Source organism: Ciconia boyciana, chromosome 5 (assembly GCF_034638445.1).
Source record: "Ciconia boyciana chromosome 5, ASM3463844v1, whole genome shotgun sequence".
Lineage (NCBI taxonomy): Eukaryota > Metazoa > Chordata > Aves > Ciconiiformes > Ciconiidae > Ciconia > Ciconia boyciana.
This window is the reverse complement of record NC_132938.1, coordinates 34,698,299-34,711,952: the sequence shown is the minus strand read 5'-3', so window position 1 is coordinate 34,711,952 and position 13,654 is coordinate 34,698,299.

Sequence of the window (13,654 nt, the reverse complement as noted above, 5' to 3'; positions counted from 1 at the left end):
GAAGCAGCTGTCTTCAATCATATTAGATGAACAGAAGGTAGCAAGTATATATTGAAACTGGATCACGTCACCCTCATCTGAAAGCTTTGTTTGATAAACTGACTTTCTGTGATAAGTTAAATCATATCCCATCAGAGGTTGTGTAGATCTATAAATTAATTAATAATTAATAATTAAGCAGGAAGTCAAATGCTTGCCAACGCAGAGAAATGAGATTATTAATTAGATCAGATAATTATTAATTTAGCAGGAAAACAGAGTGATTAATACAATAACTAAGGAAGACAGGGGAACAGAAATTATTAAAATTGAAGTAAGAAATAGTGATGAAATAAGATATGTAGGGCTAGAAGATTACCAACAGAATTCTCAGAGTATCACTCCTATTTTCATATTTTCACTAATGAATTTGGTACAAAAAGGGAAAAGAGAGAAACGTGCCAATGAAATTTGGTGACAACATGTTAGGAAAACTTTGCCTATACAAAAAGATATGAGAATGATATCCAGATAAGATACCAGAAAGAACTGAATGATATTGAGCACTGGAGCCGTAAATATGGGATGAAATGTAATAGGAAAACATGCAAGGTTATACAGTTCAGGGCTAATTAGAATTATTATTCATTAGAACCTGGTACATCTTACACTTGAAACTACATAAGAAGGAAAAAGACCTGAGGATATTAAATAATCATTGGAGGACTGTGAGACAGTGGTGTTATTTGGATATGACAATAGACAAATGTGGAATGTGTAAGAGACCCAGTTCCAAGACAGAACTGGGGAAAAAATTAAGAGTTGCATTACTGTGGTAGGATCAATGACACTCTACCATCCACGGTCAAACCACTAATCAGGCTTAGGGAAGGGGTAGCAGAAAGATCAGGCAAGACAGAGGGTTTTTACCTCTAAGGAGTGAGCTGACAGCCGAACTTGCTAATGCAGGAAGTAGGAACAAAATCTCTTCAATTCAGATACAATTAGATTATTTTATTGTTGAAGTGGCAGAGGACTGGATTCAATGACTTGGAGATGCATACCATTCCTGTGATCCTAACCTCTTTGGCAACAGCATTATCTATGGTTAAAGCTCAAGTATAAAAATCTACAACAATACCTGCGTGGACCTGTAGTAAAATATTCCAAAGTTTGCCACTATATGGGCTTGTGTGGTGGGAGACTGGATTGAAATGCGGAGCTGTTCAGCTGAGGAAAGGGAACTGGCAGTATCAGAATAGTGGTTTATATTTCTGTATATCTGCAGAGATAAATGGAATTGCATTTTACTGATTATCTGATGATAGGTTGTCAAATGTATCTCCTAAGAAGCCCATCTGCTATGCTATTCTTATGTTCTTCTGCATGAGGATTCAAAACACAAAGTCACTAGTGCACTGACACAGATTCATATGACAAAATAAAACAGCAGCTCTCTAGTAAGTATTGAATATTCTGGTGATTTCAACACACACCCAGCGTTGAACCCTCTAGGCTAGCTGGTGGAACAACAGTGAATGTCTGATAGAATCAGTTTTTCTAGCAAGAATTTTGGAGCCAAATACATTGAAAAATCACATTTCTCCCTTATTTGGGCTTGATTTTATGTATATCAGGTCTACAGTGGTAATGGATCCTTTGCAAGAGTCAGCCTTGCAAATGAATTGAAAAAGATCATGTGTTTCAAAATTATTTGAGGGAAAATATTGTTTATCAAATTAAAAAAAGCTGTTGTTTGATTACAAATGTGAATATCCCTGTAATTTGCTTAAAGTTTCTCAGTACCTGGAACTCCAGTTTGAATCTCCAGAGGACTCTAGCTGAAGAACTAATGGAAGAAGAACACAGGGCATGCTATGGCTAAGTGAACAACTTAACCCACTGTAATTGATTTGCCTTCATAAATAAAGGTCTCTATCTCACCTGAACCTTTAACTTCAGAGTTTAAACTCTGTCACTCTTGGAATATTAAGCCAGTGACCTAGACCACAGTTCTGGCTCTCCAGGTTGACTTAGAAGACTTAAGACTCAGATTCTGAGACACGCCATCTTAATAAGGCATGTTGTAATATGAAAAGCAAGCCTGAAAGTCTGTGTATCTGTGTAGAGTTTTGTGTTGACCATCAGAAAGAGGCTGCTGGTGGTCAAGAAATCGTGCTGGATTCTTAACATCTTTCTTAACAGGACAGTAGCACAAACACAACTTAGGTCACCAGCATAAGATACTAAAGTTTAGTAAGAGATAAGATACTCCTTTCTGTTACCCAGGTCATCTAGGTGAAGAGGAAAGGACATAAATGAATGGTGGGAGAAAAACTGTGCTTCAAGTTTGAATGCTAAATTTTAAAGTTTTATGATTGAGGAATTTTTTTCCTTTATCCTAGTTTTGTAAAACTTCCATCAGGAGATTAATTTAGGTAATGAACAAACTTGTTAAAAATATTGTCCATATCTGAATAACCCTTTTCACCATGCTTACTTTTCCAACCTTTCCAGGTTTGTTAGTTCAGATATGGGCAAGACTGATTGGATGGTTTTGGTGATAAGTCTCTGCAGGACTGAGAAATGAGTTTGGTCTTAGTTTGGTCTTTTTTACTCACTGACATTCTGTGGGCAATTCCGGAATTTTTTGATCTGACCTAGGATTTTTCTCTAGTGAAATCTAGTAGGCTACATAACTACTGGAGATTGTAAGTGTCTTCACTCTAAACAGGCAGCCTCAGCACTGATAAACTCTCTGTCTCACATGAAGGGAGACAATTTTTCAATTTTGTATTTACTAGTCTCTCAAACCATTTCTATGTGATTAAAATCATTAGGAAAACTATGGTAATACAATTATGGCATAATTGCAGTCACGTTTCATGTTGGAAGAGACATTTTCTTCACTAGACACAACACAAATAGATTTTAGGGACAACTGTGGGGGTTTTTGTTATACAGCTGGCCACAAAACTCCAGTTATTTTTTTTTCCAAACACACAACACTCCAGTGCATGCTCTGAGTCGTCTCATTTTCTTTTCTCATTCTGATTAATGCTCTTATTAGACAGGAAATGAATGAAGAGTGAATATGAAGGAAGTCTACAAGTTCATGAACAGTGTAGAGAAAGTGAACAGGGATCAACCTTTCACTCTTCAGCATAAGACAAACTACAGAGCACTCAAGGACAAATGAATAAATGGAAATATGTTTGTATCACCCAACATCCACACTTCATAGCAAACCTCATTGCCACAGAACTTTGTGGAAGATGAATATTGACATGCATTCTAAAAAAGGTAGGACAAATTCACGAATATTATGTCTACTGGTGGTTATTCAAAAGAACGGTGTGGCTGCCAACTCTCTCTGCTTGCCAGAAATTGTTATGTCAGAGGAAGAGACAATCCACACTTGCCTTCCTCCTCATATTTTTCCCCTAAGTATCCACGACTCACCACATCCAGGGACAAGATATTAGGCTTTTAGAATTTTCAGAGATGTGCGTGCACAAGTTGCTACTTTTCTTTTTACAAAATAAACCTTAAGGTAAATGTTAAAAATGGAAATGTCAGAATTGATTTTCGTACCTCAGAATAACTAGTTTGCAGGAATTGGAAACCAATTCAATAAAAATTTAGAAAACATTTTTATTGGCAGGAAGTCACCTGTCCAAGAACTACTTTAGGGAGACAATCCTCATGTCCAACTACTTTTATATTAAAAACAAATGTTCTGTGGTATTGAAAGCATTTCATTACACAGCTCATACACCTTATCTAGAGGTAATTTCTAACAGATTCCCACTTGCTCTGCAAACATAAGTTTCTAAGAACTCACTTGCTTACCCCAAGAGGAATTTCATAAGTTAACTAAAATCAGTTCAAACAAAAATCCTTTTGCCATCACTTTACACCCCAGCAAACTGGTACAGACTAACTATAATGAAGTTTAATGCAGACCGTTTACAATGTGTTGCACCTCTTTTCACATTTATGTATAATGTATCAATATCTCTTTTTTTAAAGGAAAAAAGGTAATTTGAGATCCAAATTTTATAAATTATTTCTTTCCTTAATAAGTTACACACAAGAAAAAAAATCTAAGAACTGGCATAATGTGGCATTTAGTACTCATCTTTGGTATTTCTAAAAACAAACAGGCTACTTCAGCAGCCAATAATAATTTTTATTGCATAATATTTCCAAAAATACTTATGTATAATCTAGTATTAGTAACTGTAAAATGCTGAAGAATGAATTATGGCTGCCCTGCTGCAGTTTTGCTATGATTTGAAAGGCCAGTACAAAGCTCCAGAAGTTTCTTGTGAAATTGAGAACCACAGTATGCTTCCTGCATTTCTTCAGCACACAGGGCTTTGGCCAAGCATGCTGAAAGGAAAACAAACATGGCCTAAGCTATCTTCACACAAAAGTAGTAGGTGAGAGATAGAGAGCTGCACAAGCACAAACTACTGCTTTTCAGAAGGTATTCTGACACCTTGAAATGCATCCCTTGCAGGATCCAGTATCTTTTTTTACACATGGAAATAATTTCCTATCTACTGCTAACTCAAAAATGAGAGCCACTGGGCTTAAACAGCTCATGAGGTCAAAACAAATTGGTTTTAGAACAACCTCAGAAACTGTGAGTTACTCCCAGGTAGAAAGCATTTTGTGTTCCTGCCCCAAATATTAACAGAAATGTTGCTATCAATACTCATCTGGTAATATTTTATGCCTGCACTTATGTTGTTTAAATAGTATATGTGCTTTATAATTTCACAGTCAAAAAAGGCAAAATTATAGGCTATTTTTTCTTAAGGGATATCTGACCTATCATCAGAAATCTATATTGCAGAGTGTATCTGGAAATGCTCAGTACCCAGCCATTGCCATTAGAGCTGATGGTTTTAGAAGATATTTGAAAATCAAGGCCGATGACTCAAGTACCTAAACATGGATTAAGGAGCACATCTTCGACCCCTAGTGGGATGTTATCTTTGCAGTCAGAAAACTGAAAACAGTTTTTGTTTATTTCTTCTTTTTTCCACAACTAAACTTAGATTCTGCCTGAAACTTGCAGCAAAATACTTCAGGGTTCATCTTGCAGTCGATACATTCACAGCTGGGAGCCATTCATTCAGACTATAGTTAACATTCAGTTGATGCTAAAAGGGGTCTAAAACAAAAAGTTTGGCTCTAGATGTGGACTCAATGCTTTAAAGAGACACCTTGGACTGGATTTAGGCAGACAGGCAATCCTGGCAGCACATCTACATAATGAAATGGACTGCAGCACAGCAATCCCTAAACTAGCAGAGATCCAAGACACAAGTTCATGAAGAAGGGGAGAGCACAGCACAGAAGTAGCTCAAGCAGCGGAGTTACTTGTATTATGAGCTTTGCATGCTGCCAGGAGCAGAGTCACCACACCAGGCCACTCAGCACTTTTCCATCCAGAATTAACAAGAGTCAATTTTACACCCACAAATGTAAACGTGCTTGAAGTCAAGCAGAAAATTGCAGTTCAGGTGTCTCCTGGCAGTGTTATACCCCCGGATTTCTAAACCACTCTATTTCTACTGTCTGGTGTTTTCAAAGCATCCCTTCCACCCCTAAAAAGCTATGCAGACCCGTAGCACAAACAAACAGTCTAGAGGCCCCTCCACAACATCTAACTAGACTGGGAACAGCTATCTCATCAAAAAAAGTCTGAACTTGTCAGCATGCTCCAAGCACATTTAGGACTTGATATCTATCAGCCTCACCAAAAGAAGTGTGGAATTGTGACACTGTTTAGAAAGCAAAGGATACCACCTGCACAAACCACAGCCAGAAGCTAGAGAAATGAATGGTGAATTGAAAGAGATACTGCTCATGAGGAAGAAACAGAAAGTTTGGGTCTCTAGGCTGTGAAAAAAGCAGGCATGCTTTAGAAGGTTAACTCCAAGAGCAGCAACCCTATCTGAGGATTCCCACATGCAAGAAGATGCGCAACTCTGATTCATGAGTCAGAGAATCAGATGAATAACACATCTTCGGTTACCAGTTTTTGCAAATCCCCCCTTCTATTAGTGGCTCCTATCAGTGTCACTCTGTGGTATCTAGCTCTTCCTGTGTACTGTATGAGGACTCCACATGTTTAATTCACAGCCATGGGTTTGGTGGCTTAAGGGTGTACCTGCTCCACACAGTGAAGATGATCCACTGATCCCAGAGCTGACTTCAGAGAGACTGGCATGTCTCAGGGGGCAGGAAAGCACAGTGCAATCTTTTCCCAGATCCCAGAAAGAGCAGTCACAATAGCACTGAGTTAATATCATCCAAGCTAACAAACCATGACTCTCGGCACATATCATAAGCTCAAATGCAGCATGAGGCTGAACAGTGATATAGCTGAACAGCATCCAGTTGCCCTACCTGCTGGTCACAACTACGTCATGTACATCAGCATTTCACACTACTCCCAGTTGCTCGACCGAACTGGTCATGTTTGGAAAGCAGACATGTTTGGTTTCCCCTTTCTCCTTCCCAGCAGCTTAACAAAAGTCAGTTTACACAGAGGCAGTTGGAAAGAGAGGCTGGCAAACAAAACCAAGGAGGAGCAAAGAGAGAGGAATATCATAAACAGTCTTTTTCATTAAAGAAAATAGGCTTTTTAATGACATCATGAGATCACTGGAAGCCTTTGCATTGGCCACAGAAGACCTTCAAACAGACTGTCCCTGAACAGCCTTGAAGTCAAGCTCTTAGCACTTCTCAACATTCAAGTCTGCAGTTAATTTCTATATCAATGTATCTAAAAAATAAAAATGACATGGCAAAGCCTCCACCATCTCCATGTCAATTTTAATGAAATTAAGATTGGCACAATTATCACATAAAACCATAAACAGAGACAAATTATGTATAAACAGCACAACTAAAGGTTGATTGAAATGTTAAAGATCAGGAGTGGTAATATGTAATTAGTCATGATTGAATCACTTAAGGCTAACTGTTGGTGCATAGCATCTCAGAGGAATGGGCTGTAATTTTGCAGTTTATTGGTATTTATCTCACTAAATAGTTCCCTGAATTTCAGTTTTGACTGAGAGGTTTTACCAGCAGTTACTGTTTCGGCAGTAACACAGTTCATTTCAAGCACTGTGTTTGGTCCAAAACCTCAAAATAACTGCTCCCTTTTCAGGAAATTAAACAGAGAGTTCAGATCAACGTGCATCTTCTGGAGTTCTTGAAATGTATCTAGTATCTAATTATGTATAAATGACCATTAATTATGGAAAAAAACCCAGTTATATATAAGTTTTTAGCATGGGTAATGTTATGGAACTTGTCTTAGTAAAACTTTAATATGTAGTGGTCTTCTTTAGTTAAAGATGTTTAATTTTCTAATCTTCATGTGTTACTGCACCAGATGAGTAAATAAAAAAAGCCAGTGAAATGGCAGAGCTCTCTAGGATTTTTTGTTTATTTTAATAAATATAGCTTTACTATTCTTTATATCTTTATTTCCTAAGCATAATTTCAGTTCCTGAGAAAACTTGGGAAAGATTTGTAGTCTATGAAAAGGAAAAGCAACATTTGAAAGAGCAAAGAGAAATGGGAATTAAGGCAATGATTTTATATAGCAACTCATTATTTGAAGTCCTGCATTTTTTAAATTTCCAATGTAAAACATTCAGTCTGTAAAAATCAGGTTGCTTAGGCATCACAACTGATATTCCCAAAAACTGCAGCAAAAAAATTACTTTATATTATTAGTCCCAAGTGATACCCATAATAAAAAACGAACATAAGAAAGAATGCAAGCGCTAATAGGGGAAGAAAAATGTACACATGCAGTAGAAATCAATAGAGGATTTTGAACAATCAGGTAATATTTTCTTATGAGCATAAAAGATATTTTCCTGAAAAAATGGTTCTTCTATCTCAAATTTTGCATAATTCTTTTATTTTAAAGCTTTCAGTGCAAGTTGCTAAAGGGGTTATTTATCTTACAATATTATTGTATATGCTCTCTTTTTTGCTACATGATCAGATTTTACAAAAACTACCCAAAACAAAAAAGTTACACTATACACATCCAACATACATTAACAGTCATCGTATATATCATATACAGAGGAATAGCTACATTCTCTGTCTGAAGTGCTGAGAGAATATGGGACCATTTACACATCTGGAAAGTCACAAGCTATTCCCATTGTAGGTCATGGAAGGAAGTGGCCAATTCATCTAACCAGACTGGATAAACTTTTTTCTGGTACTCCTATAAACACTGAAAAACTATTTTAGCATCCATTAAGACAGAAAAGGGAAATTCCCACTTTTTGATTGCATTCATAGTGAGATAACTGCAGAATTTGGTTTATATTCTAAAAACAGTCTTAGCAACCCAAAGGAGTAAAATATATGTTCCTCAAAAAAACATTACCTTAGATTCTGCAGAACAGTCATGGTCTATGGGAGAAATCCACATTCCCCTCACCGAGGAAAATCAGTTTCCACCACTGGTCTCATGAAGCTGCAGTTGGACCCACTGAACTTCCTCACCTGAAGAAGGGACTTCTAGCTCTGAAGTTTAATACAGGATATTTAACAGCTGAAGAGTTTTTAGTATTTCATCTCAAGTATTTAATTACAGAACTTCCTTTTCATGGAAGTGTCCTGTTGACACGTCCTTTTCAGAACATTTTCTTTCCTCTCCTCTTTTTCATATTCAGAGCAACTGTGAGGAAGAAATGCTTAAAATCAACTAAGAACAGCACCAGAAATGCCTTTTTTCCCTTCAGATAGAAGGAATGTAACAATTTGAATTGCATTTTCCTGCTTAAATTACATACATGGCTCAAATTCAAAGTGTGGATCTATGCTATATGCAAGGGAATGCAGGAATAGCCATACTCATGGTGTGCTTCCCGGCACACCCACCCTCCAGCTTTTACAGGTGCTTTTTCACAGCTGAGAAGCAGTCTGCATGTGGGGGCTCCTCACAGTCTGGGTGGGCTTTCGGGAACAGACCTGAGGCTTCACTGACTGCAAGAAAAACAAATCTGGCACTTCCTAAGAAATGCCTCTGAAAGGCCAGGAACGTCTTGCTTGCTGGTCCCTTGAAGGAAAGTGTTTTGAAGAATCATGCCCAATAGAGAGAGGGACTCTTTAATGACAAGGCTAATTCTTCTCCTAGTTACTCTCAGAAAACACCTCCTGAAGGAGTTTTTGTCCTGTTCATTTTTGTCCTCTTCACACACCCTCTTCCAGCATACTGTTCAACCTGATATCTTCCTCCTTATCAAAAGCTCCTTTTCTCAAGTAACTACACGAATCTGAGCAGTTCTCAGTGCTGGTCTATGTCCATAGCTGCTACTTCTAAATGATTCTGTCCACATTTACGTCCATAATTTAGTAAGATAACTAACCCCATTTCATAGTAAAGTTGCACTTTTAAGAGATTGTACAATGTTGGCCCAAAGGCCAACAGTAAAGAGCAATGGTATGTTTACTCATGTCCCAGTCTTCTGCCATTTTTTAATGCTATTTTAAAAGCATATACATAAAAACACTTACAGATCCATATTCAGGGTTTCTGGATGGTGACCAGAACATACTTTTTTTGTTGCCTGGCATTCCCAGAGTCTTTGAAACATGTAGGTATTCATTGGATCTTGGGACTGGATTTTGTTGTTCACTACTGTTCACTGTTTATATAAATGTCTTTCCAATATATTGCCCATCCTTATTTTTTATCTGCTTCAGAGTGCTAGGCTTCTGCTATGCCTTATAAAAAACAAAAAGAGAGATAAATTCAATGTTTTTCTTCAGTACGGATGGCATCTCAGAAAATGAATTGTAGTATTGCACATTATTAGATGTGCAGGTAATGATGTATTCCCCCTGCCAAACTCTTCACAGATAATAAAAATTACATGCTTGTTGCAGACACACTAATTATGTGCAGTTATGGACAAAAAAAATTGAATCCCTTCCTGAGGTGCAGATTAGTTTGTATTGAATGCTGCCTTTGGCAAGGCGTTTGTGAATTTTATTTTAATTTTCTTAGCAGCAAATTAGAAATATATTTGAAAACTATTAAATTTGAAATACAGCCAGTGAAGCTGATGAATTAAATTGATAGTGGAGTTTCTCCACCATCTATTCCTGACTAAAAGGAAGGAAATTATTTCTTTGGCTTGCATAACGTGGGTTCAGTGTTTCATATAACAAGAGTACCTAGAGATGACAGACAAGGCCAGGACTGTGCCAGCTGCTGCAGAAACATATGTAACTACAGTTTCTTTTCAACAGCTCAATAAAAAGTGACTGCATATACTATTTCCTTTACTATTAATAGCAAAGGAACATCCAGGGGGGGGAAAAAAAGCCATGGCTAGAACAGGATAGGCCTCTGTCAAGCTGAAATTTCTAAATAAGCCCTAAGAAATGCAGGCACATGGTCACAGGTTGTGAGCTGACTCCTGTCTGGCCTCAGCATTGCAGAGGATGTTATATTGCCGATTCCTCCAGGCAGCATGCTGCCTGCAAAAGTCTGAGTTTCCAGGTTCCCACTCTGTTGCGCCAGATTTATTCAGCTGACAAAAGACATGTGTTTCTAATTGGCTTGGCCTACATTTGGGATGTGGCATGGCACTGACAAAAAAATCAGTTATAATCTTCAGAAGAATCCTTTTCAAGCTGTAAAAAAGTTCAGAAATTGGATCAAACCACTAGGAACTCCCCTATCTTTTAAAAAGAAAGAGCTCTGCTGTACGTCTCAGAAACGCACAGCTTAATTAGGAGAAAAAATGCCATGGACCTTTAGTTCAAGGGAATGTCCTCTGTGAGTGTACCTATTAGTAGCTGTAGCTACAAGAACCAGAAAATAAAAGTGGAAGCACGATTAGAAGATTTAAAAATAACCTTAATCGTCATCCATCCAGTGCTGGAAGACCTGTATCTCACATGAAAAAGCGGAAAGACTTGCAGCCACACAAACTCATTGATGAATGTGTCTGGCCTTTTCTTTGTGTCAAGACAGCAGCTTGGAGCCCTGGCCCAGAACTGATGCCTCTGTCTTCAGCCCTGCACAGCAGGCAAACATGAAGCCAGCCCCTGGCTGGCTAGTCTGCAGCATTCCCAAACTCTGCCACTTCTGTACAACAACTCTCTCCATGGCAGAGCATCGTTCCTCACCTTTCTTCTGGCAAAAGACATTTTACAGATGATTCAAGACCCAGCACGTGGAATACACACGAAGGGCACCAGAGCTCCAGCCACATAAGAAGGGGCAGCGGATGGAGCAGGACAGAAGAGGTGACAACGCCAAAGTTTCAGGTTCTTCTGGAGATGTATAAGTTACTGAAGACCTCACAGGTAACTCTGGGGCCCAGTGGGACACCACACCGCCTTAGCAGCTTGTGTTCAGAAGCAAAATAGACACTGAGCTGAGACACCTTCTCCATCTATATCCAGCTAGTAGCCAGCCTAGACTATTTAGGCTGCACTAGGCTTGAGTCATGGGGATTTTTGTCTCTGAATTTGAGTCCCCCACAGCTTCCCATTCTGCAGTGAGAGGTGCACAGAAAGCTCAGAACCGTCTACACTGCCAATGCCAGCTCATCCTCTGTTTAATGAACTCCCCTCTAAAAAGTAAAGATCAACTGTAGGAAACCAGGTCTAGCTACAGCAATATGAAGCAAGATCTTGTTTTCATTCTTTCTGTTTTCAATAGAGCTACTACCAGCAGCAACACTCTGCTGGAGCAGTCAGCAGCGAGAACAACATTCATCCTTGTGCTCACCCACTCAGTTTAAAGGAAAAGAAACGTCTGTGCTCCTTTCTTTGCCTTGTGCATTTATGCAGGTTCATTATTTTATTCTTTCAGTTACTACAACTTCCTTCCCTCCATAAAAACTATCGCTGGCAATGCCTGTAAGGCAGATCAGTCATTCTGGGCAGAAAGATTTCATTTGCAATTCCTATTATCATACTCAGACAAAACAACAAAACTCTTAAAGATATATTCATTGTTAATTATACTTATTCCATAAACAGATTGTCATTTAGCACGTCATTTAGATTACAAGAAAAATAAGGAGAAAGCGTTACATAATCAATAAACAAAAATATACTTTAGGCTACATTTCTGTAAACCACTTTCATCTATTGGAAGAGCATTAAAGGAACTGGCAGTCCACAATCCAGTCAACTTCCAAACCCAAATTAAACTTAGATACAACAAAGTTCTCCTGGGGGAGAGCACAATCACTGTTTCCTAAGAGGCTTTTCCTCCCTCCTGCTCTGAACTCCCTTGATGCTTTGAACTTTTTTCTTTAAAGGAGTCAAGCATAAGGGGAAGTTTCCATTACGTGGAAGGGACAATGGCATGATTATAGTGAAAGCACTTTCAAAACACACAAGGAAAAACATGTTAAAAAATAAAGAACTTCTTCTCTATTCCTTACTTCAGTTGGCTTGACAGTATGTTCAAAATCTGTAGCTAGAACTACTTTTTGTTAATTGACTATATCTCTGCAAACCTCCCCTGAGCCAAATACAAGAAAAATGCTACAAAAGTTTTAACATAGCCAACACCATAAAAGTCAATATTCAAATATATTTTAAGAAAGCTGGTTTGGATAAACATTTTTCATGTCTTCGTCTGTTGGTACGTAAGTGAAAATTGTCCAAGCTTATCCAGGCAAAGAAATCTTACACACTAGGGATTTATAAGAAGTTATATTGAGCAACATTTTTTTCTACCTAATCATTTGGTCCCGTTTTGCTTTGAGTTTGGCATCCCATTTGCCCCGTTTGGGCATCTGAGTTGCCCAGCTTCACCTTTAATTTAATAAGCTAACTATATAGCACTCTTGTTTGGTCAGATATCCTTCCCTCCCAGCCTTCTCTGTTTACTTGTAACACAAGATAACTACCCTTATCAGGAAGGTACTAATGAGAACAAATATTAACTTAAATCTCTTTAAAACTGGAAGAGAATAAATCAAAAGAGATTTGCAGCATGACCCTGCAAACTAAGGTTTCAGAGATGAATGGGGAGTAAAAAACTGACAATAAATGAGATGCATTTACAAACCTTTTAAAAGACCATTCAAGCTAAGTAAGCCAGGGGATACAGTTTTGTTTCCACACCATTCTGAGGCAAGATGAGAAAGTCCACATAAAAGAGCTGTAGCAAGTTCCCATGATTTGCCACATATTTATGGACTAAGAAAGTAGATGATAAAAGGGACTAATTCCTGATTTACATGTTCTACTAATAAATGGCAAGGTCTTATGGAATAAACACAACAGCTGCAAATTATGTAATTACGTATCTGTATGCAAATTTGCAGACATCTCATAAATGTTGGAATACTATTTGCAATGCTTATTAAGTGCCTTTTATTGCCTCTGCATAATTCCTACATGTGATTCTGTGCCAGATGTCATTGCAGCTTGCAAAACCTTTATTGTCAGGTTAGCTGAGGTAGCACACATTAACACTGCTCATAAAAATCCTATTTTTAATTAAATTACCTGCAGTGTCTCAATAATTTCTTGTTCTCTTCTTGTCCAAATCAGTTGGTTCATTTCTTTTTTCAAATTGCACAACTGAATCACAACTTCCAAAAGCATGGAAGTCTTTCTGCACCACCTCAGCAATATT